Source organism: Manis pentadactyla, chromosome 9 (genome assembly GCF_030020395.1).
Source record: "Manis pentadactyla isolate mManPen7 chromosome 9, mManPen7.hap1, whole genome shotgun sequence".
Lineage (NCBI taxonomy): Eukaryota > Metazoa > Chordata > Mammalia > Pholidota > Manidae > Manis > Manis pentadactyla.
This window is the reverse complement of record NC_080027.1, coordinates 6056291-6083096: the sequence shown is the minus strand read 5'-3', so window position 1 is coordinate 6083096 and position 26806 is coordinate 6056291. Positions and strand designations below refer to the sequence as shown.

Below are 26806 nucleotides of genomic sequence, written 5' to 3'. Positions count from 1 at the left end.
TGCTGGGCATAGAAGCCACCGGGCATAAATCTGCATAGAATTAAAAAGCTAACCTTCTCAAACGATAAGGCTTCTCTCTCACTTACCAACTTTGCATCTCCCTGTATTGCCCCGGAAGATGACTGGTTAGCCAGAGACGGGTAAGATTCCTCAAGGGAGGAACAACCTAAGACAGGCACAGTCTCAGGGGGCACATCAGGTGAGAAACTGGGGATCAACAGAGGTGAGGCTTAGAACCTCTCCCCCCCCCCTGTTTTGAGAGAAATCTTCTGCATCCGTGGATATTTTATTTCCCTTGTCTAGCTTTTATTAATACATAGTCTACAGGCACACACCCGATCATCTACATTTGCTCTCTTACAACACTAACCTAAGTTTTCTACCTTTATCTTACATCTAACTACCACTTCAGCGTTTTCTTTAAAATAATAATAATAATAAAGGGAGAAATGGGGGATCCACTTATAAATCAAGTATAAAAATCAAACGAATATTCATATTTGACATGATTGTTTAGGGTTCATAATGCATGATCAAAACCGAAAGTTTCTGTGATGACTGTCCTTGCACTGTTCACCATGTAAGAACTTATTCACTATGTAAGAATTTGTTCACCATATAAGAGTGTCCAAACTTCTGTCTTTATCTAGTTATTATTACTTTACATTCGTGAACATCATAAAACCCACTGATTTCAAAGGCCCAGACACATATTATTACAGCAATTCATTTGTTGAAGTGAGAGAAAATGAGAAGGACGTTGCTGTACCACTAAATCTATGGCTGGGCACTGCTGAAACCAAACAAAAGAATTCACGGTGGCTAGATAGCGATATGTTCTACAGACTGTCTTTCGGGAATCAAAGAGAATCCATTTGTTTGAATGTTTATTTTTCAGTTTCATTACTGCTGGGAGGCAGTCCCCACCCCTTTGGCTTGTAGTTTGTCTGTTTCCATGGATCTCAAGTGAGTCTCCTGTAAGGGAGTATGTAGTTGGTCTTGAGTTTTCATTCCTTCTTTTAACCATGTGTCTTTTGTTTGGAGCACTCAAAGCCTGTCCTTTTTTTCTGATGATTCAGAGCTGTGCCCTTATTGTACTTAAAAATTTTTTTTTGTTATCATTAATCTACAATCACGTGATGAACATTATGTTTACTAGGTTCCCCCCTTCACCAAGTCCCCTCCAAATACCTCTTACAGTTGCTGTCTATCAGCAGAGTTGGATCCTTTAGACCCCTTCACCATGTCCCCACACACACACACCCCGTTACAGTCGCTGTTCATCAGCGTGTAGTAAGATGCTGTAGAATTTCTACTTGTCTTCTCTGTGTTCTACAGCCCTCCCCATGCCCCCAGACACCATGCATTATACATTCTTCTCCTAATGCCCCTTTCTTTCACCCCACCCTTATCCCTCCCTTCCCACACACCCTGCCCATTCCCTTTCCCTTTGGTAACTGTTAGTCCTCTTTCTGGTTCTGTGAGTCTGCTGCTGTTTTTTTCCTTCAGTGTTTCTTTGTTATTATACTCCACACGAGTGAAATCATTTGGTATTTGTCTTTCTCCGCCTGGCCTATTTCACTGAGCATACTACCGTCTTGCTCCATCCACGTCATTGCAAATGGTACGATTTGTTTTCTTCTTATGGCTGCTAACTGCAGTTTTTAAACTGGACTTCGTTCTGACTTTCTGTTTGTAGTTTCGCTACGTGCTTTCACCTTTGATCTCCTAGTTATGAGCAATAGCTTTGTGTTAATCGATATGTATCTGTATCTATCTATCTGTCTGTCTGTCTGTCTGTCTGTCTGTCTATCTATCTATCCTTCTATCTTTCTTTCTGTCTGTCTGTCTATCTATCTATCTATCTATCTATCTATCTATCTATCTATCTATCTATCTATCTATCTCTCTATCTTCCTATCACCTATCTATCATGTCTACCATCTATCTATGATCTGTCATCTATCTATGAATCAATCATCTTTCTTTCTTCCCATCTCTCCATGTGTACAGAAGAGTTAACAATATCGCCTATGTCACTTCCTACATTATGCTTCCAAAAATCTTGCAAGGTAACTAGGCCGTAGGGAGAGCACTGAGTTCATTGAGACACTTGCAGGTCGAGTCACCTGTGTGTGCTTACAAAACCAGTAAATGGTGGTATAGGGACTTGCACCCATATCTCTGTTCTCTGTCTTCTTTTCCCTCCTTCTTGCTTGCTGACTGTATTTAGCCACATTCATAGACTAAGTGCTCCGTGAAGACCACAAGTATCCTTCCTCTGTGCTTGTTGTCGACAGAAAAGTTAACTTGGTGCTTTGCTCACCACCATGTTTGAGGGACATCGGCATGATCACCACTGATAGAAGGGAGGCACAAGTAAAAGGGAACACCAATATCTAGACAGGAGCAGTTGGGAGCGAAGAGTGTGTTGTGGAGTGATGTGTTTATTTGAGTGTCCATACTTCCCTCTTTATCGGGTTTTTACATCTTTACATCTGTGAATATCATAAAACCCACTGATTTCAAAGACCCAGATGCATATTATTTGAGCAATTCAGTTCTTAGGTGAGAGAAAATGAGAAGGACGTTGCTGTACCACTAAATCTATGGCTGGGCACTGCTGAAACCAAACAGAAAGAATTCACGGTGTCTAGATAGGGCTATTTTCTACTGACTCTCTCTGGGGACTCAAACAGAATCCATTTGTTTGTTTGTTTGTTTCTCAGTTTCTCTTTTGTTGGGTACCTGTCCCCTCCCCTTCGGCTTTTAGTTTGTCTTTGTCCTTGGATCTCAAGTGAGTCTCCTGTAAGGGAGCACGTAGATGATCTTGAGTGAAAGATAGCTTTGTTTAGTATGATGCTTTCCTATCTACCTACCTACCTATTTCTTTATCTGTCTATGTAATCTATCTACCTATCTATCTGTCATCGATCTATGAATGGTCTGTCATCTATCTACTATCATCTGTGTATCTATCTAATTAATCTATCATCTATATGTATGTATATCAGTCCAATCTATGTATCAATCGTCTGTCTATGTATCCGTTTTCTCACTTTTGTCAACGTTCTGTCCCTAGGTGCGTTTTGATTCCTCTGTGTCCTTCTCAGTCTCAATTCCTTGTGTGTTTTATGTGAGTTAGCTGTGTGTTTGGGTCTTGAGAGGAGTGGACTTGGGTTGGAACTTCTCCTGCGTAGGTGGCACGAGTCTGCTGTGTGTGGATTGTGTGGGTGGCGGGCTGGTCTCTTGAACCTGTACAGGCCAGGGCCTTCTGGCTGCTCTGCCCCTGGGCCATTCCTGCTGTGGCGGCTGCGTGAGCTGTGGGGAATATCTGAGTCCCCACGCAGTGAGCACCCTGGCGGGCCTGCGGGGTCTGAGGCAGGTGCATGCCCAGTAGTAGGTCTTTTTGCCTGTGCACCGATGTCACCTCGGCAGCCCTGCTTGGTGGCCCATCTTCAGAGAGCATGCGTGTAGTCACTGGTTAAGGGAACTGCCTTTTGGTGACACGCGGGTCTCTTGTGGGCCGGTGGCTCATGGGCTTGCTAAAGTGGCATTCCAGCTAGCTTGTGGGAAACCGCTCCCCTCTGCTGTCAAGGTGGAAGTTGAGTTTCAGTGCATTTAGGCATTTAGATGTGAGTGAGGTCTATCTATAAAGGAACAGTAGCGTTGAGAGCTATGTTTCCATTCGTATGAAAGGGTGCAGAGCATAAAGTGTTGGGTGATGGTGGCAGGAATTCTAGGAATGTTTATGTCCACGCACTTATTTATTTTTTGTTAGGGGAGGTGATTCTGAAGTAACTTTTACTCACAGATGAAGGTGGTGCATAAGGTCATCCCACGTCAGCCATGGTGAGATGAAGTGGTGTAGTAGAATTAAAGCCTGTACACATTTACCTGATACATAATAGACACATTTTTTCTGCTTTTTGCTGCTCTCCTGTCCTGGCTTTTTGCCTTAACTAACTTGAAGGTTCAGAGTGGTCCCAGCAACATTTCCAGCAATATCTTTCTAAAATTGCATAGAAACACTTGTCAAAGATATCCCCAGATTCTAGAGGAAAATTTTACTCTTTCTGGTCATAGTTTGCAAGATGTTTGCCCTATCCTGCATTCCTTTGTTACTTTTGCATCTCCTGTGATTGTAGACTGATAGGGGAACTGGTTTTCACACACACACGCACACGCACAGACACACAAACACGTCTGTGGGTTAATGGAGACCCCAGTTAGTGGAAACTGTAGCCCACACTTTAAAAAAGAAACGTGCATAAGTTTTGCTCCTGGTGTTCCCCCCATACGGAGCAGACTTCAAAGTGCAGAGGTGGTTGGACACAGATACCTGTGCAGATAGCTGAGCACGTACATGTATGCGTATGCTCTCTCCATCTACCGTCTAAGTGCATCTCTGTTTACCTACATATCTATGTTCATCTACTCAAGCTGATTACCTGAGTGTCATTGAGTGTGGGCTTCATCCATAGACACTGATTTCTCACCATTCTGGAAGCAGAATTCCAAGACTAAGGCAGGTTCAGTTCCTGGTGAGGTCCCTTCTTCAGGCTTACATACGGCCACATCCCTTCTGTTTCCTCACAGGGTCGAGGGAGAAAGCTCTGTCCTCTGTTCCTCTTAATAGCACTGATTGCATAATGGCAGCTTCACTCAGACCCTCATGATATCTTCCAAACCCAATAACCTCCAAAGGCCCCACCTCCCAATACTATGACAGTGCGGGTTAGGCTTCAAACCTGTCTCAGTTCAAATATGAACTTGTGTGTGTGTATATGTGTGTGTGTGTGTGTGTGTGTGGTGGCGGCGGGTGGTTAGAGGAGCAGATGATGGTGAGGTGAGGGCCCAAAAATTCAGTTAATAACTCTGTATCTATCATCTACCTGTCTAATCTAACCTACCTATATCATCTATCCTATCTAGTATATCATCTGTCATCTATATGTATCTTATCTATCTGTCATCTCTGTCAATGTATTCGTCTAATCTATGAATATCTCTCATCTATCTAATGTATCTATTTCTGATGTATCATCTATCACCTGTCATCTACCTGTTGTCATCATTTTGTCTACCCATCTATCCTTATTTACAGAACAGTGTAAAATAAATTCTAGCTGATATAAGCAGGTGAAGAGAGGCAACAAGGTCCCGGTAGTTTATCTGAATGCAAATACCCTGGCGAGATTTCCCCATTCTACAGAAATGGGGGCTGGGTATTCACACTTAAGTAGATTGGCAGCGAGATTTTAAAGAAGGTAGGGTGAGGCAGAGCTTAGATTTACAGCAGCATGAGGATTGGCTAGCTCAAGGTGTATTTTTCAGGTTGGGAGGGGGCAACAGCCATGAACTTCGGTACATCATAAGGGTCCCATGTGAGAGGGGGCAGCAGCCAGACACATTGGCACATCATCAGTGTCTGACGAGCTCGCTCCTCCTATCAGTGCCCCCAGCCTCACAAACAGTTAACAACAGAGCTATCTAACATGGATATCTCTCTATCTCTCTATCTCTGTATCTATCCATCTATCTATCTATCAATATTTCTATCATCTATCTGTTCAATCTGTCTATACCTATCATCTGTCTTTTCTAATCTATCATCTATCTGTCCTATCTATCTATCATCTTTTTGTCTACCCATCTATCCTTATGTACAGAACAGTTCACAAGATGGCTTATATGTCACTTCCCTACTTCTGTTCCCAAAAGCCTGCAAGGTAACTAGACCCTAGAGACAGACAGCACTGGGTTCATAGAGACATTTGCACATCAAGTCAACAGCGTGTGACTACAAAACTAGTAAATTTTGGTGTGGGGACTTCAACCCATATCTCTGTTCCCGGTCATCTTTGCCCTCCTTGCTGAATGTATTCTATCTGCATTTGTTGACTGACTGCTCCCTGAAGACCACAAGCATCCTTCCTCTTGTCTTTTTCAGTAATTTATCCCATTGTATGGAATGCTTTTCCCTCAGATACCTGGTCCTGTCACCTCCTTCTAGACTGTTCAAGTCCCACCTCCCTGGTGAGTCTTACCTTGTCCACTGTTTATTTTGAAAGCCCTGCTTCTCCCTGCCCATAATCTCAGTCCTCCATATCCTGATTTTTATTCTTCATAGTGTTTGTTACCGGCTTAGCTACCAGAGAACTTACAGATGTTTATTGTCTCTTTCCTCCCCTCCATCTACAACATGGTCTCCACAGGTTAGGAATTCTGCCTGTATTAAGTCTGGTGGGGACCCTGCAGACTCCAGGGTCAGCGAGATGTGGGCACAGTTGTAACTCAATGTGGTTTGACATGTTAGCAGTTTAGGTTAGATTCAGGCCAGGCAGTCATTAAGGAGGATCTTTTCTGATATTACTAAGCTACTTGACATATTCTAAGTAAGCATAAATTTTCTATAATAACACAGCATGCAGAAGCACTTCCTTCTGTCGTTCCTCCAGCCTCGAGGTCCTGGATGCCAAATCCGTTCTCTCATGGGGAAGTGGGAATGTGTGACTATGATTGGCCAAATTCTTAAGTTACACAATTCACACACATACTGAATTAAACATGTTTAAAATCCAAAATGATAAGAGTGGTTTCCTGTGCCACAGCAGGGATTCCCTAGCCTCCAGTGACCTCAGAGCAGTGGGAGAAGAGAGGGAAGGGGCCACATAAGCCAACCCGGTCTCCTTCCTCTGGACTAGCCTCCCCCTGGGTTGTCATCCATTAAACGCTCATCACGCAGACGTCGCAGTGAGCATGCAAGTCATAAAACACGGCTACTTCCACATCCCAGTCACTGGGGCATGGAACACGTTGCATAGTTAAGTGTGGCTCAGAACATTATCACTCATGTATGTGTGTCCTTCCTCTGTCGCCGAGTCAAAGAGTAAACAGAACAGAGGCATACAAGCAAGAGCAGGGTTTAGTGTGAATATATATTATATACACACATATTGTGGGAAAGATTTTGTTAAATGGAAAGGAGGACATAGGCCTTGCCTGGAGCCGGGAGAGACCTGTAGGTGCCGATGGCAAGGGCTGTGTCATGTTCCCCGGGTCGGAGCCTGAGTTAGGGGTAGGGTGTGGCCGTCTTCGTAGCTTCCTACGGCTTCGTCTGTGTTCAGGGCTGACCGGAGGATGACTGCCCGTGCAGTGGGTGTCTGATATGCACAGGAGGCCATCGGTGGGGATGCCCGCGACCTGGTGTGGTGCCCGGTGTGGACCGGAAGATGACAGCTAGTGACAGTGTGGTCGTGTCCATTGGCTCGTCTTGAGGATCAGAGTGAGCCTTCGGGCAAGTGCTTGTACGGTCCACTGCGTTTTCTGGGGCAATCTGGGACAAGTAGTTGCCTTTCCAGTTGGCGGTGGCATGTCATCGGGTCCTAGTCCGACTTTCGGTTTGGTTCAGTGCCATCATCTGTGCCTCCCACGGCATCGTGTGGGGCCAGAGGAGAGAGGACGATGACCGCCCGCATGGTGGGTGTCTGAGGTGTGCCTGAGGCCGGCGATGGTGATGTGCATGGCCTCGTGTGTGGCTCTGTGGGGCTAGTAGGTGCTTTTCCCGGGGGCGGTGGCATGCCCATTGGGTCATCGTCCAACTTGAGGGTAGGTCCGAGGGCTTCGTCTGTGCCTCCCATGGCATCGTGTGGGTCCAGGGTAGTCCAGAGGATGCCTTTCCGTATGGTGAGTGTATGTGGTGCACAGGAGGATGGCGGTGCTGCTGCCCACGGCCTCGTGTGGGGCTGGGGGGTAACAGAAGATGACGGCTATCGAGGGGGGTGTCATATCCCATCAGCTCATCTTGAGCATCAGCATCAGCCTTCGAGCCGGCGCTTCTGGTGTCCTGTGCCTTGTCTGGGGCCGGGGGCAGTTGTAGGTGCCTTTCCCGAGGGTGGTAGTGTTGTCCTTCGGGTACGAGGCTGAATTCCGGGTAAGGCCGAGGCCGTCATTTGTGCCTCCAACGGCATCGTATGGGTCCAGGGGAGACCAGATGATGACGGCACACGCGGTGGGTGTCTGGGTGCAGAGAAGTCCGGCAGTGGTGCTGCCCACAGGCCCATGCATGGCCGGGGGCGACATAAAGATGACGGCCATCGAGGAAGGTGTCCTGTCCATGGGCTCAGCTTGAGCGTCATTTCCGGCCCTCGGGCCAAAGGTGGTGGATCACACAACCTCATGCGGGGCCGGGGAGGACCGGAAGATGATGGCCAGCAATGGTGGCGTCATGTCCATCGGCTCGTCCTGAGCATCAGAGCCAGCCATCGGGCCAGTGCTTGTGCTGCCCAAGGCCTTGTCTGTTGGCTGACTTTTAATGGTGATGTTGCAGAGGCAGAACACCTCGAGGCGGGCTGGTAGTGGTGCCCGTGTGCCCTGCACAGGAGGAGCTCATCAGGGTGGTCTCTCTACAGCCATGTGCTGGGAGCTTAGGATGGTCCAGAGGCCCAGGTCTGCTCCCCAAGGTAGTGGGAAGTCTGCTGGGAAGAGTCGGAAAAGCCAGCTGCTAAAGGCACAGGATCCCGGTGGAACAGCCTGTGACCAGGGCAGCAGGCAGGTGCAGGGTGCTAACTGGTAGGAGGGGTAGAGGGCAGCGCCCCGGGGAAGGGAGGGACCGGCGGGTGAAGAAGGTGGCGCTGAGGAGGCGGTGGGCAGGGTGGGGCATGAACCTTAGAAAGGAGGAAAGAGTCCACACCGAAAAATGGGTTGTGGTGTGCGCCAAATGATCCGAGGAAAGGGTCTGAAGCTAGGGAGAGGGCCTCCTTTACCACTAACTCTTCTCAGGCCAAGCACGCACTGACCTGCCCAGCTAGGGCGACCCTGGTATGTATGTCACCAGGGGACGCATCACAAAGCGGCCTGGGCTGCTGTAACGTCACCCAGTCGCTGCATCACAACGCCAACATTGCCTTAAGCACACCGGCCCTGCCCAGAGACCCTGGGCCAAGGCCACTGTGCGTCCCGAAGGCCAACCCCTGTAGAATCCCTAGTACCCGGGACTGCCCCCTGAAGGCCGTACAGGTGTTTGGACCAACATGACCACCATGCGGACAGTCGAGGGCTTCAGTGCCTGCGTCTGTAAGAGATAAGCCCGCCCGGGTGCCCGCTCTGTATTGGATATGCACCAGTGGTGCTGCGGGCATCAAGTGCCTTGCCTCCTCTGACACCCACGATCACGGAGGCCAGGGCCTGCTCACAGCCAGGTGCGGAGCCACCCAGAAGCTGTCCGGTGCACGGCCTGCCCTTTCCCGGGACTTCCTAGCTTCTCTGGGACACCTGGAGCCAGGCATGCCTTCTCGGCCATGGCCAGCCAGGTGGCTGACTTCTGAGGAGGGCGCAGACCCCATGACGTGCCTTTCTAGCTAGCGGGCAGCTTCTTCCCTTGCTTCTCAAAGAAAGCATAGGTCATGGACCACCGGGTCTCAGCAGAGCCACATCCCGCATTCTGACTGGGCCCAGCTGCCCAGATTTTCTCTCTGATCTAGTTTTGGGGGCCTGTGTCTCGTACGTGAATAACACAACACAGTAAACTGGGAAACACTTTTTATTTTTAAAATGCTTCTCCTTTATACTCTTGGTCTCGATGGCATCGTCGTTCTTGCCCATCAGTCAAGCTGGATGCTTGCGGGGCAACATCGCCTCCTCTCATCAGTCAGCCTGTCCATTCCCAGTACTGACTGCTCATCCTTTATGTTTTAACCTGTGAAGCTCGTGTCCCGTGTCAGTAACCCTGCTTCTTGTTTCTCAGGTCTTTCCTGGTGGACCTAGGCCCTGCTTGCTCACTGCTTCACTGCGGAAGCACTGACATTGTTCCAGAATAAAATGTGAAATTCTCCAGCCCCGACACATGGTCTGGCTTTCACTTTGTCTATATATCCATCCTATGAGCCAAGCTCCCTGCTCCTTGAAAAGATCCTGTCTCGTGCCTTTTCTTCTCTGAACTATTTCCTCTGGGGGTTCCCCCCTCTTGCCTCTGGCTTTAAAGACATTTCACCCCAGCAGAAGAACATGGATCGTTGAAGACACACCTCTCTAGTTACCTCCTCTTGAAGGCTTCCCGTGCACTCTCACTTAGGCGTGCCCTCCTCTTCCTTCTCTGTATTTGGTGAGAACCTCCCTTATCATATGTGAGTGTGTCAGCTTGTGCACATCAGTCTTCGGGTCACGGGATCTGTTGAACAGTCGTGACAGTGAATGACTGGACACGGCTTCAAAGCTCAGCTGCCCATTCAGTGGTACCTAAGGCCACTTGCTCCTCTGCCAAATGTTCGTTATGTTCCAATCTGTGCGGAACATAAATGCTGGTGGTATGCCACCGACGAACCCTCAGTCCCTGCTGTGTATGCCTCTGGGTGCTGAGGGAGAAGCCCAGCGAACCGAGCCCACGACCTTATTTTTAATGGCAAAGAGCACAGAGTGTGTGGGGCAGGCCCCAGCTTCTGCTACTGCTTCTGCTGCTACTGCTACTGCTGCTGTGATGACTCCTCTCTGGCCCAAAGGGGTAAGTTTCCAGATCTCTTCTTGTTCTCTGACTGTGTCTTCTCCATAGTTGTGTAGTTTTGTTGTATGGGGACGGCTGCTTTCGTGCTCTGAAGGAATTAAGTATGGGTGTCAGAAGTCCCTTGTGTCAGTTTTCATTGTACTGTACCATCTTCTATTTCTGCGTCTTTTGGTATTCTCCCACTGCTACTGCTTTTCCTCTGAGAGGAAATGTGGCACAGGCATGTTGTAGACAGAAGAGTAAACTTGGTGCTTTGCTCACCACCAACTTTGAGGGACATTGGCGTCATCGCTGATAGGAGGAGGGACAGGTAGAAAGGAACACCGAGTTCTAGATGGGAGCAGTTGGGAGCAAAGAGTGTGTTGTCGAGTAACGTGTTCTGTTGGGCATGCAAACTTCCCCTGGTGTCTGGTTATTGCTTCTTTACATTTGTAAACATCATAAAATCCACTGATTTCAAAAGCCCAGATGCACATTATTACAGCAATTCTGTTGTTGAGGTGAGAGAACATGAAAAGTTCCTCCCTATACCACTGAATCAATGACTGAGCACTGCCAAAACCGAACACAAAGCATCCACGGTTGCAGGAAGGGCTATTTTCTACTGACTGTCTCTCTGGGCACTCAAACAGAGTCACTTTTTTTTTTTTTGGTGTCAGTAATGTACAATTACTTTAGCAACATTGTGGTTACTAGACTACCCCTCCTCACCCCTCCCCACCATTATCAAGTACACTATCCGCACCCCATTACAGTTGCTGTCCATCAATATAGTTAGATGCTATAGAATCACTACCTGTCTTCTGTGTGTTATACTTCAATCCCCGTGGCACACCACCCCCTACATTACGTTTGTGGATCGTAATGCTCCTTTACACCCTTATCCCTCCCTTCCCACCCATCCTACCAGGTCCCCTTCCCTTTGGTAACTGTTAGTCCATTCTTGGTTTCTGTGAGACTGCTGATGTTTTGTTCTTCCCGTTTTTACTTTGTTCTCATACCTCACAGAGGAGTGAAATCCTAAGATACTTGTCTTTCTCCACCTGCCTTATATCACTGAGCTTAACAACCTCTAGCTCTGCCCGTGTTCTTGCAAATGGTGGTAGGATTACTTTTCTTCTTATGGCTGAATGATATTCCATGGTGTGTATGTACAACCGCTTCTTTATCTGCCAGGAGCCGTAGGCCATAGAAACAATGGTCTCTCCCTTTTCGCCTAGGCCTCTAGTTCCTCAAGCCTGCACCGTTTAGGAAACATCAATTGACCCAACTTGCGATTAGATCACTGGGATAGAGATTATGCAGCTGCCGTGATAACATCTCCTCCTCAGTTAAACCTTCTGTCTTTCTCAGTAATCCCCCACCCATGATCTTTTCCAGAGAACATTCCTCAGTTAGGTATCCTAGCAACCTAGATAAACCTTGCTACTTCAGCTGGGGCTGTTTCCCCTTCCTAGTTCCTATATAATATTGCTTGTAAAAATAAACATTGAGACCTTGATCAGACTTTCGACTTGGTCTCCTTCTTTGTGTCTGGTTTGTCTCTCATCCAGGTTAACTTCCCCTGGAGCCCTTATTGAACTCTCCATCGGCCGAGGCATGTGGCGCCCAACGTGGGGCTCGAGGTACGAAGCCTGATCTGGACATCGCTAATATGGATGGGCGTCCTACTTTCTTTGGATCACCACCCCACTGGTGATAGAAGATTCGCATGAAGATCACCACAGGAGTACCCGCCTGTGACACAGATCAATAAAGGTAAGGAATGCGACGCAGTCATGGGTCAAACACTAAATAAGCATGAGTTATTTGTTAAGGGACTTAAGGCTTCTCTCAAGACATGAGGAATACGGGTTAAGAAAAAATATTTAGTTAAATACTTTATCTTGCTAGAGGATGTCTGCCCATGCTTCCCCCAGGAAGAAACTATGCATGAAAAACAGTGGCGACGAGTTGGCAACTGTGTCAATGATTATTATCATTCCTTTGGCCCTGAGAAGGGCCCAGTGCAGGTATTTTCTATTGGAATCTCATAAACGATATGTTGCAGGTCCGCCACTGTCACCCAGATGTTTCAAAGATTGTTGACGATAGTGAAAATTATTTGAAGGGAAAGTTTAAAACCAGTCAGACTTCTCTCCAAAAAAGGAAGTCTCCGAGGAACTTCGTCCTTCCTCCCCAGCCTCTAATTGTCCCTCTGTCTCCATTCCCATGCCCGAGGTTAAGGGTGATCCACCGTCTAGCGGACCCCCAATATCTATTTACCCAGTCCTTTCCGGTCTCAAGTCAAGCAGCCCTGATGATGATCCAATCCACCCTGAAGAGGGGGCCAAATTAAAAGACGCTGCCGGTAAGCACCATAATTTGATTGGCCCACTCAAGCACCTTTAGTTGCAGGTTCACTAACCTATAACATACAATGCCCTATAACATACCACTGCCCTATGACATACCACCCCCTTTAACAAGCCACTGTTAAACTCTCTCGAGAGGCTCAGTCCCTTAAGGCACTGCTTCAGAACAAAGGGAGAGATCCCAGTTGCTTAGGCAATTACGTGAACTTGACTTAGAAATAAGCTCCCCCCCGACCACCCTGTTCAGAAAATAAAAGTAAGTTCCCCCTCTATGCCCACCGTTCAGAAAGTTAAAACCAAAATAAAACCCTTCATGTCTTCCTGGTGACCCGATCCCAAACTAGACCAACCGAGGGAGAACCGACTGAGGGAGAGTCAAATGAGGATGAACCACGAGAATCAGAAGGGGCAGATACGGATGCAGAAGAGCCTATTGCCCAGCTTGAGTCAGAAAACACTGAGAGAGAGGACGAGAATGCAACTTCAACCATTAGGACCCAGCAGAACCGCCACCTTAAATTTAAAAGTATAAAAGTTTTAAAGAATGCTGTTTCCTCATATGGCTCTGTTGCCCCCCTTACTATTTCATTGTTAGAGTCTCTAAGCGAAGGCTGGCTTACAGTTAATGATTGGGGCATGTTAACTAAAGCCACCATAACAAGAGGTGAGTTTCTCTTATGGAAAGCTGATTACACGGAAAGATGCCAGGATACTGCAAACCTCAATATATCTGCCAGCGGTCCTTCAAATCCTATATGTTAGACAAACTTCTGAGCAATCGCCCCTATGACACAAATGAAAAACAGGCTAAGTTTTCTCCAGGCTTACTCACACAAATCCAACATGCAGCCCTTAAGGCCTGGAAGAGCCTCCCTTCTAAAGGGTCAGTTATCACCTCTCTTGTCAAGGTTAGACAAGGGCCGCTGGAACCTTACAGTGAATTCATAGGCCGCCTTACAGAGGCCGCCGAACGCCTCATGGGAAGGGAGGAAACAGATAATGAATTCATTAAACATCTTGCTTTTGAAAATGCTAATTCAGCTTGTCAAGCAGCTATGCGTCCCCATCACAGCGCAAAAATTTCAATGATTTTATAAAACTTTGTGCCGATGACCCAACCTCTCGCAATATCGGAATAGCCATAGGACGAGCTCTTAAAGAGTTTACTCAGGGAGCCAGGCCCAAGACCTGCTTTAATTGCAAGCAACCAGGTCATTTTTCAAGAGAGTGCACAGCCCCTAGGACCGAACGTTCGCTCCCATCATTCCTGTGACCGCGATGCAAATGGGGTAAGCATTGGGCCTCCGAATGCCGCTCCAAGGCTGATATACAGGGTAATCCTCTGCCTCTGAAACAGGGAAACTTGATAAAGGGCCCACCCCAGGGCCCCAAAACCTACCCAGGTCAGAACCCTTGTGTCATCAGGTTCGTTTCCCAGTCAGTCCAAAATCCATCATCACTCTCCTCTCCGGAGCAACAGCCGGTAGCGCAAGACTGGACCTCTGTTCCACCTCCCAGTCAATATTGACCCCATAAATGGGAAATCAGATTCTTTCAATGGGGATTTTTGGCCCTTGGCCGCAAGGCACCTTTGTTCTTATAATGGGTCGTGCCAGCTCCACTATTCAGGGCCTCACTATTTCTCCAGGAGTCATTGACAACGATTATACTGGAGAAATTAAATTTATGGCTACAGCCTTTCAGGTACCAATTACCATTTCCCCTGGCCAACAGATTGCTCAATTAATATTACTCCCCCTCGATGATAAAAATCCTAGCTATAAGCAAAAGAGACGCCCCCATGGGTTTGGATCATCAGATGTTTATTGGGCACAATAGATCACTCAAAAAAGACCCCTTCTTAACTTAAAATTAAAAGGTAAAACCTTTGAAGGCCTTATAGATACTGGCGCGGATGCCACAATTATTTCCAGTAAGGATTGGCTTTCATCTTGACCTCTCACCGCTTCCATGACTCACCGTAGAGGTATTGGGCAGACCTCCAACCCCCTACAAAGCTAAAAAGTTATTCAATGGGAAGAGGAAGAAGGCAATCATGGTACTGTCCAGCCCTACGTGGTTGCAGGCCTACCTATCAATCTCTGGGGCAGAGATATTCTCTCACAAGTGAAGCTCATTATGTGCAGCCCTAATGAACTAGTCACTCACCAGATGCTCAATCAAGGCTTTCGCCCTGGGCAAGGGTTGGGCAAACACTCTCAGGGCTCAAAAGAGCCCGTCCCGGTCACCATAAAAACTGATCATGCTGGAATTGGCTATGAAAATTTACCCTAACGGCCTTTGACATGCCTGTACCCCATGCAGATAAAATATCCTGGAAAACAACATAGCCTGTATGGGTTAATCAATGGCCCTTAACTTCTGAAAAACTGGCTGCAGCCACAATGATAGTACAGGAACAACTTGCTGCAGGCCATATCGAGCCTACCACCATCCCCCGGAATACTCCTATTTTTGTCATAAAGGCAAAATCAGGAAAATGGAGGTTACTTCAAGATCTTAGAAAAATTAATAAAGCTATGATACCTATGGGGGCTCTTCAACCAGGCCTCCCACTCCTGTGGCGATTCCTGCAGGATACTGTGAAATCATAATTGACCTAAAAGATTGCTTTTTCACAATCCCCCTACATCCTAAAGACTGCAAGCATTTAGCATTTAGTTTGCTGGTGATTAATTTTAAAGGCCCTATGCCAAGATTCCAATGGAAAATTCTGCCCCAAGGAATGGCAAACAGCCCTACGCTGTGCCAAAAATTTGTAGCTCAAATTATAGACCCATTTAGACAAAGATGGCCTTCTACATATTTAATTCATTACATGGACAACATCCTCATGGCTCGTCCTAACCCCACTGAACTCCTTGATTATTCCCAATAGCTTTCTAGGGCCCTTACCAGAGCTGTCTTCAGATAGCCCCTGATAAAATTCAATTAAAACCCCCTTACTTGCTTTTATGCTTTGAACTCTTTCATAATAAGATTCTTTCACAAAAGGTTCAACTTAGAACCGTTTGCTTAAAAACTTTAAATGATTTTCAGAAACTTCTAGGAGATATTAATTGGCTCAGGCCTTATCTCACGCTAACTACTGGAGAGCTTAAACCCTTGTTTAATATTCTTCAAGGGGACCCAGATCCTACTTCGAGTCGCTCATTATCAGCCCCCGCCCTAGAAGCCCTAAAGCAGTGGAAGCTGCAATTCTAAACCAAAGGGTCACCTTTATCTCTTATGAGAAGCCTCTTCTCCTAGTCATTTGTGCTACTGATTTTACAACCACCGGAGTGTTCTGGCAAGAGGGTCATCTTTTTTGGTTCCATTTACCTGCCTTCCCAGCCAAAGTCCTTATCCCCTATACCTCCTGGGTGGCTGAACTGATAAAAATCGGATGCGAACACAGCAGGAAAATATTTGGAAAAGACTCTGACAAAATTATCCTACCCTATTCCCCTACCCAAATCCAGTGGTTGATAGAGAATGACGATGAATGGGCAACATCCTGCAATTCTTTTCAGGGAGCCCTTGACAATCATTACCCTGCTAACAAGCTTCTCCATTTTCTAAGGACCCAACCATTTGTTTTCCCTACATTGACCTCCTCCCAACCCCTTCCTCATGTCCCCCTAGTTTTCACCGATGGCTCCTCCAATGGAGTGACAGCCTTCACCATAGATAATCAAACCACCTCCCTACAATCCACATTCCACTCCACTCAATTGGTTGAACTCTTTGCGATTTTACAAGTTTTTCAACAACTCCCAAATACTCCATTTAACCTATACATGACAGTGCTTATATTGCTCAATCCATTCCCCTTTTAGAGACCGTGCTCTATATAAAACCCACTACAGACGCCACCCCTCTATTTTTTTCCATCCAGCAGTGCATACATTACAGGCAACATTCCTTTTATATAAGCCATATTCTTGCCCATTCTTTTCTTCCTGGACCTCTAGCCACAGGCAATGCTGTGACCGATAAAGCTACCCAACTTTGTCTTCTCGTTGAGCTTGATCCTGCGGCTCAAGCCAAAGAAGCTCACTCTTTACACCACCATATTGCTCAAACCTTACGTCTTCTTTTTAAAATTACTAGAGAACAAGCCCGTCAGATTGTTAAACAATGTGCAAATTGTGTCACTCTCCTGCTTGTTCCTCACTTGGGTGTGAACCCTAGGGGCCTAGTTCCCAATGAGATCTGGCAAATGGATGTAACACACGTCCCCTCATTCGGAAATCTTAAATATCTTCATGTTACTGTAGATACCTTTAGTGGATTTATTTTTGCCAGCCTCCACGTTGGAGAAGCTTCAAAAAACGTTATTGCTCATGTACTCAATTGTCTTAGTGTCATGGGAAAACCGGAGATTATCAAGACTGCTAATGGTCCTGGATATACTGGAAAAAATTTCCAAGAATTTTGTCGCCAATTACAAATTAAGCCTGTTACAGGCATACCATAAAATCCCCAAGGTCAAGGGAATGTAAAAACGAGCCCACTTAACTATTAAACATACCTTCCCCAAATTAAAAATGGGCGATTTATATCCCATGAAAGGCTCTCCAAGAAATATTCTTCACCATGCCTTGTTTATTCTTAATTTTCTATCTTTGGATGCTCATAGCAAATCTGCAGCTGGTCACCTTTGGCACCCACAACATGATAAATCTATGCCACTGTCATTTGGAGAGACAACCTCACATCCCATTGGAATGGCCACGAGCCCATACTCATATGGGGCCGGGGATCTGCTCTGTGTTTTTGACAACAAAGAAGGAGCTGCTCGCTGGCTGCCAGAACGTTTGATTAAACCAATAGATTTACCAGAAGATTTTTAAAAATCTTATCCAACTGTTCAAGGTGGTGACATCCCCTGAGACATCCTTTTTCTTCTTCTCTCCATAGATTCTGGCCGTCGGTTTAGTCCTTGCCTTTATCAGAGGCATACGACTTGCCGCCTCCACCCCTCCCCAGTGCACCCTTGTACAGCAGACTATTGTTGTTACCACTTACTGGATCCTTGTTGGCATATTCGCACTTCTTAACAGCACCTTATAAAAAGATGAAGCCCATCAACTCTCATTTTCACCTACTTCGCGGAACCTTACAAGATCTTCTAGACCAAATAGATTCCCTTGCAGAAGTAGTCTTACAGAACAGGCGTGGCCTAGACATTCTCACCGTGGAACAAGGCAGAATCTGCTTAGCCTTAGAAAAGAAATGCTGCTTCTACGCAAACAAGTCTGGAGTAGTTCGTGACAAAATAAAAAGACTCCAAGAAGATCTCGTGCAAAGAAAGGAAAAACTGTTTGAAAATACCCTATGGACTGGGATGAACAGGTTTCTTCCTTATCTTCTCCCTATACTAGGACCCTTCCTTAGTCTCATGCTTGTGCTCTCCCTTGGCCCTTGGGCCTTCCAGAGAATTACCACCTTCATTAAAGAACAGATCAATACTGCCCTCGGCAGACAGATACAATTCCACTGTCACCATTTTGTCCTGGTGGACCAAGGCTATGATGTGCCAGATGACTCCCCTCCTTTAGAAGCTGTATAGGATACAGACCTATGCATATCAGCTCACAATAAAGTGAGTGCGATATGGGCACCAATGTGGTTGCGAAGCTAAGCATTGCAAGGAAGGTCCATGAACCGCCTCTGAATTCCCTGAGAGAAAAACCTGGCTTGCATGGAGGTTAGTATCTAAAATAAATACGCCCTTCCTCTTCTCCACAAAAGATACCAAGGGCCAACATTGACCCCCATAAATGGGGAGTCTCGGAGGAGCCAAGTCACTACTCCCCCAATTGGTTAATGCCCACCGCTAAATAGCGGGCCTCCACTTCTTTTCTATAAAAGAAGGGAGGAGATATCAGGAGCCATAGGACATAGAAACAATGGTCTCGCCCTTTTCCCTTAGGCCTCTAATTTCTGCCCCGTTTAGGAAAGATCAACTGACCAGCTTGAGATTAGACGCTGGGATAGAGTTTAAGCAGCTGCTGTGATAACATCTCCTCCTTAGTAAAACATTCTGTCTTTTCTCAGTAATGCCCCACCCATGATCTTTTCCAGAGAACATTCTTCATTTAGGTATCCTAGCAACCTAGATAATCCTTGCCAATTCAGCTCGGGCCGTTTCCCCCTCCTAGCTCCTATATAATCTACCTTGTAACAATAAACTTTGAGACCTTGATCAGACTTTCGACTTGGTCTCCTTCTTTGTGTCTGGTTTGTCTCTCATCCAGTTTAACTTCCCCTCGAGCCCTTGTTGAACTCCTCCCCACTGGCCAGGGCATTTATCCATTCATCTCCTGATGGACACTTAGGTTTCTTCCATTTCTTGGGTATTGTAAAGAGTGCTGGATCAACATAGGGGTGCATCTGTCTCTTTCATAATGGGCTCCTGCACTCTTAGGGTAAATTCAAGGAGAGGAATTCCTGGGTCAGATTTTATTTCTGTTCTTTGTTTTTTTTGGGATCATCCATACTGCTTTCCACAATGGTTGAGCTGACTGACATTCCCACCAGCAGTGTAGGAGGGTTCCCCTTTCACCACACCCTTGCCGACATCTGTTGTTGTCTGACTTTTGGGTTGTGGCCATCCTAACTGGTGTGAGGTGATACCCCATTGAGGTTTTAATGGGCATTTCTCTGATGGTTAGCAATGTGGAGCGTCTTTTCATGTGCCTGTCGGCCACCTGAAATTACTTCTGTGGAGAAGTGTCTGTTCAGATCCTCTGCCCATTTTGTAATTGTATTTATTTGCATTTTGTGTGTTGAGCTTCATGAGCTCTTGATACATGTTTTGGATGGCAGTGCCTTATCAAATATGTCATCAGTGAATATATTCTCCCATACAGAAGGATGCCTTTGGTTCTACTGATGGTGGTCAAACAGAATCTTACTATACCGCCTACCACTTCATTCTCAATCTGACTAAATTTTTTTTAAGAAGACCAACAAGCCAAGAAAACTGGAATGAAGATGAGAAGCTGTGATGCAGGAACTTCTAGCGTAAAACTGAGAGGTGAGGTGGTGTGGAGACTGGTATGTTGTATCTTTCCATGTGCTGCTTTCACGAGTCATAGGTAAAAAAGATTGCCAAGGAGATGAAGCCCGGGGTGTTGATGTCACCTGGTATCAATGGAGCCACGTAACCTCTAGCCATTGATGGGAAAGCTAGCATGCGGCACTGATGTCTTTCTTGCGGAGTTAGACGTGCGGCGTCCCCTGTTTGCAGTTCAGTCAGAGCCCGTGTGGGACTGTACTGGCACTGGCCGGGGTGGACCCGAGAGCTGTGCTGTTGCTGCCGGGCAGTCGCAGCACCCCTCTCGGAACAGGGCCTCAGCAGCGCTTCCTGGAGAGAGAGAGTAGAGAGAGAAATGCGTTCGAGAGACATTGACTGTTTTGTTTTCTGTAGCTCCCTGAGCATGCTCCTGATGTTTATTTTGAGATCTCTTTCTCACGAAGATTGATTTGAGGTCAGTTACCATTTTCCCTTGAAGGTTCATATTTGTAGGTGGTGCACTCTAGCTACCAGAAGCTTTACTCTCTGGAGATGCACAGCCCTTGGTTGGATGGCAGGGGTCCAAGGGGAGCAGTGCCGGTGCCCAACTCCGCCGGGAGTAAAGAGGTCTTTCCTGCTTCCCGGCCACAGTGCCCATCTCCACTGCCAGGGCCAGAGTGCAGAGCATGCAGGGAGAAGCTGCCGTAGGTGAGGGCGGCCGTTTTGCAGGCCGGTGATGGCGGATAGGCAGGCCATGTACCAGTCACAGCACGGTAAGGGGCCTTGGAGCTGCGTGGCCAGCCAGGGGGATGGAGCGACCTGAGCTCCTGAAAGCTAACCCACCTTCGAGGCAGAGTGCACCCGCGCAGTTTGGCGCACCTGTCCTTTCTCCTGAATGGCAAGTCGTGTGGAAGCCTTGCCCCTTTAGCAGTTCTCTCGCGGTTAGGAAGTCTCTCAGACTGTCCGCCTATCTTTTGTCAAACAGCGGCCGGATGTGGTACCCTGTGTTGTCCCACAAGGGGCTGGAACCTCAAGTCTCTCGAAGTCTTTTGCCTCCCTTTGCTTTCCAACCCCACCGATCCTCCAATACGCACCACATGTACGGTACGTTCGTGCTCAGAGAGCACATCTCCACGGCTGTACTTTACACTTCTCCTTGAGGTGACAGGCTGCCACAGCAGCGTTCCTCCCTGCTGCTCTTCCACGATTTGTTATAGTTGTTCTATTTCCATATAGTACGTATTTATGTGGTTTTGATCTTGGGAGAAGGTTTCTGCATCCACTCTCATGTCTGCCTGCATCATTAATCCCATCAACACATATCTTTCCTGTTTTTTCTCTTCAGTTTCACTTGTTTAGGGTACCTGTCCGCACCCCTCAATTTGTAGTTTGTCTTCGTCCTTGGATATCAAGTGAGTCTCCAGTAAGGGATCAGGTAGGTGTTCTTGAGTTTTCATCCCTTCTTTTAACCATGTGTCTTTTGATTGGAGCACTCAGAGCCTTTCCTTTTATCCTGATAATTGAGAGCTGTTTCCTTATTGCAATTAAAAAATCTTTTTTGTCATCATTATCTACAATCACTCGAAGAACATTATGATCACCAAGTACACCAATTCCTCCCAAAAAAACCCGTTATAGTCACTATCCATCAGCATTGTTGGATGCTGTAGACCCCTTCACCATGTCCCCCCGCACACACCCAGTTACAGTTGCTGTCCATCAGCGTGTAGTAAGATGCTGTAGAATCTTGACTTGTCTTCTCTGTGTTGTACATCCCTCGCCATGTGCCAAAGACCCCACGCACTACACATGCTAATCCTAATGCCCCCTTTCTTTCACCTGCCCTTATCCCTCCCTTTCCACCTACACTGCACAGTCACATTCCCTTTGATAACTGTTAGTCCACTCTCGGGTTCTGTGAGTCCGCTGCTGTTTTTTTCCTTCAGTTTTTCTTTGCTGTTATACTCCACACATGAGTGAAATCATTTGGAACTTGTATTTCGCTGCAAGGCCTATTTCACTGAGCATAATACCCTCTAGCTCCATTCACGTTGCTGCAAATTGTAGGATTTGTTTTCTTCTTAACGCTGCTTACTTCACTTTTTAAACTGGATTTCTGTCTTCTCTTTTGTCTGTAGTTTCGCTATGTGCTTTCACCATTTCTCTCCTGGTTATGAGCAATAGCTTTGTGTTAATCAATATTTACCTATATTTATCTATCTGCCTGTCTATCTATCTATCATTCAGTCAATCAGTCATCTTTTTATCTGAAAATCTGTCCTTGTATGCAGAACAGTTAACAACATAGCCTATGTCCCTTCCCTACGTTATGCTTACAAAAATCGTGCAAGGTAACTAAGCCGTAAGGAGAGCACTGGGTTCACCGAGACACTTGCAGGTCGAGTCAGAAGTGTACCTACAAAACCAGGAAATTGTGGTGCAGGGACTTGTACAGATGTCTCTGTCCTCTCTCCTCTTTTATATCCTTCTCACTTGCTGACTGTATTTAGCCACATTCATTGACTAAGTGCTCCCTGAAGACCACAAGTATCGTTCATCTTTGACATTTGTCGACAGAAAAGTAAACTTGGTGCTTGCTCACCACCATGTTTGAGGGATATTGTCGTGATAAACCCTGATAGGAGGGAGGGACAAATAAAAAGTAACACCGATTTCTAGACAGGAGCAGTTGGGAGAGAAGAGTGTGTTGTGGAGTGAAGTGTTTATGTGAGTGTCCAAACTTCCCTCTTTACCTGGTTATTAGTTCTTTACATTCGTGGACATCATAAAACCCAATGATTTCAAAGGCCCAGACCCATATTATTACAGCAATTCAGTTGTTAAGTTGAGAGAAAATGAGAAAGACGTTGCTGTACCACTAAATCTATGGCTGGGCACTGCTGAAACCAAACAAAAAGAATTCACGGTGGCGAGATAAGGCTATTTTCTACGGACTGTCTCTGGGGACTCAAACAGAATCCATTTGTTTGTTTGTTTCTCAGCTTCACTTGTGTAGGGTACCTATCTCCACCCATTCGGCATGAAGTTTGTCTGTGTCCTTGGATCGCAAGTGAGTCTGCTGTAAGGGAGCACATAGATGGTCTTGAGTTTTCATCCCTTCTTCTAACTCTGTGTCTTTTGGATGGAGCACTCAAGCCTGTCCTTTTATTCTGATGATTGAGGCCTGTTCCCTTATTGCACTTAAAAAAATTTTCTTGTTATCATTACTCTACAATCACGTGAAGAACATTATGTTTACTAGGCTTCCGATTCACCATCCACCCCTAAAACTTCTTAGGTCACTGCCCATCAGTGTGTAGTAAGATGGTGTATAATCCCTACTGTACTCTCTGTGTTGTACAGCCCTCCCCATGCTCCTCCCAGCACACATATTATATAAGCTAATACTAATGCCCCGGTTCTTTCTCCCCGCCCTTATTCCTCCCTTCCAAGCCAATCTGCCAGTCCCTTTCCCTTTGGTAACTGTTGGTCCACTCGCGGGTTCTGTGAGTCTGCTGCTATTTTTTTCCTTCAGATTTTCTTGGTTGTTATACTCCACACAAGAGAGAAATCATCTGGTTCTTGTCTTTCTCTGCCTGGCCTATTTCACTGAGCATACTACCCTCTAGCTCCATCCACGTTGTTGCAAATGGTAGGATTTGTTTTCTTCTTACAGCTGCTTACTGCACTTCTTAAACTGGATTTCTGTCTTCTCTTTATTTTGTAGTTTCGCAATGTGTTTTCACCATTGCTCTCCTTGTTATGTGCAATAGCTTTGTTTTAATCGATATGTACCTTTATCTATCTATTTATCTGTCTGTCTATCTATCTTTCAGTCTATAAATCAGTCAATCATCTTTTTGTCTGCCCATCTGTCCTTTTGTACAGAACAGTTAACAACATAGCCTGTGTCACTTCCTTACATTGTGCTTCCAAAAATCTTTCAAGCTAACTAGGCTGCAGGTAAAGCACTGGGTTCACCGAGACAATTGCAAGAAGAGTCAGCCGCATATTCCTACAAAACCAGGAAATTTTGCTGCAGGGTCTTGGACCCGTGTCTCTGTCCTCTCTCCTCTTTTATCTCCTTCTCACTTGCTGACTGTATTTAGTCATATTCATTGACATAGGTCTCCCTGAATACCACAAGTATCCTTCCTCTGGGCCTGTTTTTGACAGAAAAGTAAACTTGGTGCTTTGCTCACCGCCATGTTTGAGGGACATCGGCATGATCACCGCTGATAGGATGGAACAACAAATGAAAATGAACACCAATTTCTAGACAGGAGCAGTTGGGAGCAAAGAGTGTGTTATGCAGTGACGTGTTTATTTGAGTCTCCAAACTTCCCTCTTTATATAGTTATTACTTCTTTACATTCATGAACATCATAAAACCCTCTGATTTCAAAGGCCAGACTCATATTTTTACAGCTATTCAGTTGTTGAGGTGAGAGAAAATGAGAAGAATGTTGCTGTACCACTAAATCTATGGCTGGGCTCGAATGAAAAAAAGAAAACAATTCACGGTGGAAAGATAGGGCTATTTTCTAATGACTGTCTCTGGGGACTCAAACCGAGTCCATTTGTTTGATTGTTTGTTTTTTAGTTTCACTTGTGTTGGCTACCTGTCCTCACCCATAAGGCTTGTAGTTTGTCTGTTTCCTTGGATCTCAAGTGAGTCTCCTGTAAGGGAGCACATAAGTGGTCTTGAGTTTTTGTCCTTCTTTTAACACTGCGTCTTTTGATTTGGAGCTCTCAAAGCCTGTCCTTTTATTCTAATGATTCAGAGATGTGCCCTTATTGCACTTAAAAAATTTTTCTTGTTATGATTAACCCACAATCATGTGAAGAACATTATGTTTACTAAGCTCCACCTTCACCAAGTCCCCCACAAAAACTTCTTACAGTTGCTGTCAAAGAACGGAGATGTATGATGTAGACCCGTTCCCAATGTCACCCCACACACACCCCGTTACAATCGCTGACAATCAGCGAGTAGTAAGATGGTGTAGAATCTCTACTTGTCTTCTCTGTGTTGTACAGCCCTCCCCATGCCACCCTGAACCGACGCAATATACATGCTAATCCTAATGCCCCCATTCTTTCTCCCCGCACTTATCCCTCGCTTCACAACCACCTTGCCCAATCCATTTCCCTTTGGCATCTTTTAGTCAACTCTAGGGTTCTGTGAGTCTGCTGCTGTTTTTTTCCTTCAGTTTCTCTTTGTTGTTATACTCCACACATGGGTGAAATCATTTGGTACTTGTCTTTCTCCGCCTGACCTATTTCTCTGAACATACTACCATCGAGCTCCATCCACGTCACTGCAAATGGTAGGATTTGTTTTCTTCTTATGGCTGCTTACTGCACTTTGTAAACTGGATTTCATTCTTCCTTTTTGTTTGTAGTTTAGCTATGTGCTTTCCCCATTCATCTCCGGGTTATGAGCAACAGCTTTGTGTCAGTCGATATGTATCTGTATCTATCTATCGCTCTGTCTGTCTGTATATCTATCTATCTTTCTATATATCCTTCTATCTCTCTATTATTCTCTCTATTTATCTATCCATCTATCTAGCTTCGTATCTTCTATCTATCATGTGTATCATCTATCTATCTCTCATCTGTCATCTATCTATCTGTCTATCTATGAATCAATCATCTTTCTGTCTGCCCAACTATCCTTATGTACAGAACAGTTAACAACATCACCTATGTCTGTTCCCTACATTATGCTTCCAAAAACATTGCAAGGTCACTAGGCCGTAGGGAGAGCACTGCGCTCACTGAGACAGTTGCCGATCGAATCAGCCGCGTGTGCTTATAAAACCAGTAAATGGTGGTGCAGGGATTTGAACCGTATCTCTGTCCTCTGTCCTCTTAAACCTCCTTCTCGCTTGCTATCTGTATTTAGCCACATTCATTGACTAAGTGCTCACTGAAGACCACAAGTATACTTCCTCTGTGCCTGTTGTAGACAGAAAAGTATACTTGGTGGTTTACTCAACACCATGTTTGAGGGACATTGGCGTGTTCAAAACTGATAGGAGGAGGGACAAATAAAAAGGAACACTTACTTCTAGACAGGATCATTTGGGAGCAAAGTGTGTGTTGTGGAGAGAAGTATTTGGTTGAGTGTCCAAACTTGCCTCTTTATGTGGTTATTACTTCTTTACAATCGTGAACATCATAATACCCACTGATTTCAAAAGCCCAGACGCATATTATTACGGCAATTCATTTGTTGATGTGAGAAAATATGAGAAGGACATTGCAGTACCACTAAATCTATACCTGGGCACTGCTGAAACCAAACAAAAGAATCCACGGCGGCTAGGTAGGACTATTTTCTAGTGACTGTCTCTGGGGACTCAAACAGAATCCATTTCTTTCTTTGTTTCTCAGATTCACTTGTCTAGGGTACCTGTCCCCGCCCCTTCAGCTTGTAGTTTGTCTGTGTCCTTGGATCTCAAGTGAGTCTCCAGTAAGGGAGCACGTAGGTGATCTTGAGTTTTCATCAGTTCTTCTAACCCTGTGTCTTTTGACTGGAGCAGTCAAAGCCTGTACTTTTATTCTGATATTTGACAGCTATGCTCTTACTGCAGTTTGAAATTTTTTTATTCTCATTAATATATACAATCACATGCAGAACATTATGTTTCCTAGTCTACCCCCTTCACCAATTCCTCGCCAAATCCCAGTTACAGTCGCTGTCAGTCAGCGTGTAGTAAGATGCTGTAGAATCACTACTTGTCTTCTCTGTGTTGTATAGCCCTCCCCATGACCCTACACCCTACACATTATTCATGCTAATCCTAATGCCCCCATTCTTTTTCCCCGCCCTTGTCACTCCCTTCCCACAAACCCTACCCATTCCCTTTCTCTTTGATAGCTGTTAGTCCACTCTCGGGTACTGTGTGTCTGCTGCTG

At 45.8% G+C, this 26806-nt stretch overlaps 1 long non-coding RNA gene across 3 annotated transcripts in view; it reads left to right on the top strand.

The window, feature by feature from the left end:
* LOC130684767 (uncharacterized) overlaps window positions 1–26806 on the top strand; it is a 183937-nt gene that overhangs the window by 112837 nt on the left and 44294 nt on the right. Inside the window, exon 4 of one of the 3 annotated variants that reach the window (XR_008999090.1) lies at window positions 20865–20885. The exons of the other annotated variants lie outside the window; for them this stretch is intronic. This is a non-coding gene — a long non-coding RNA (uncharacterized LOC130684767). Of the gene's footprint in view, window positions 1–20864; window positions 20886–26806 lie in introns of those variants that run through there. 3 annotated transcript variants of the gene reach the window in all.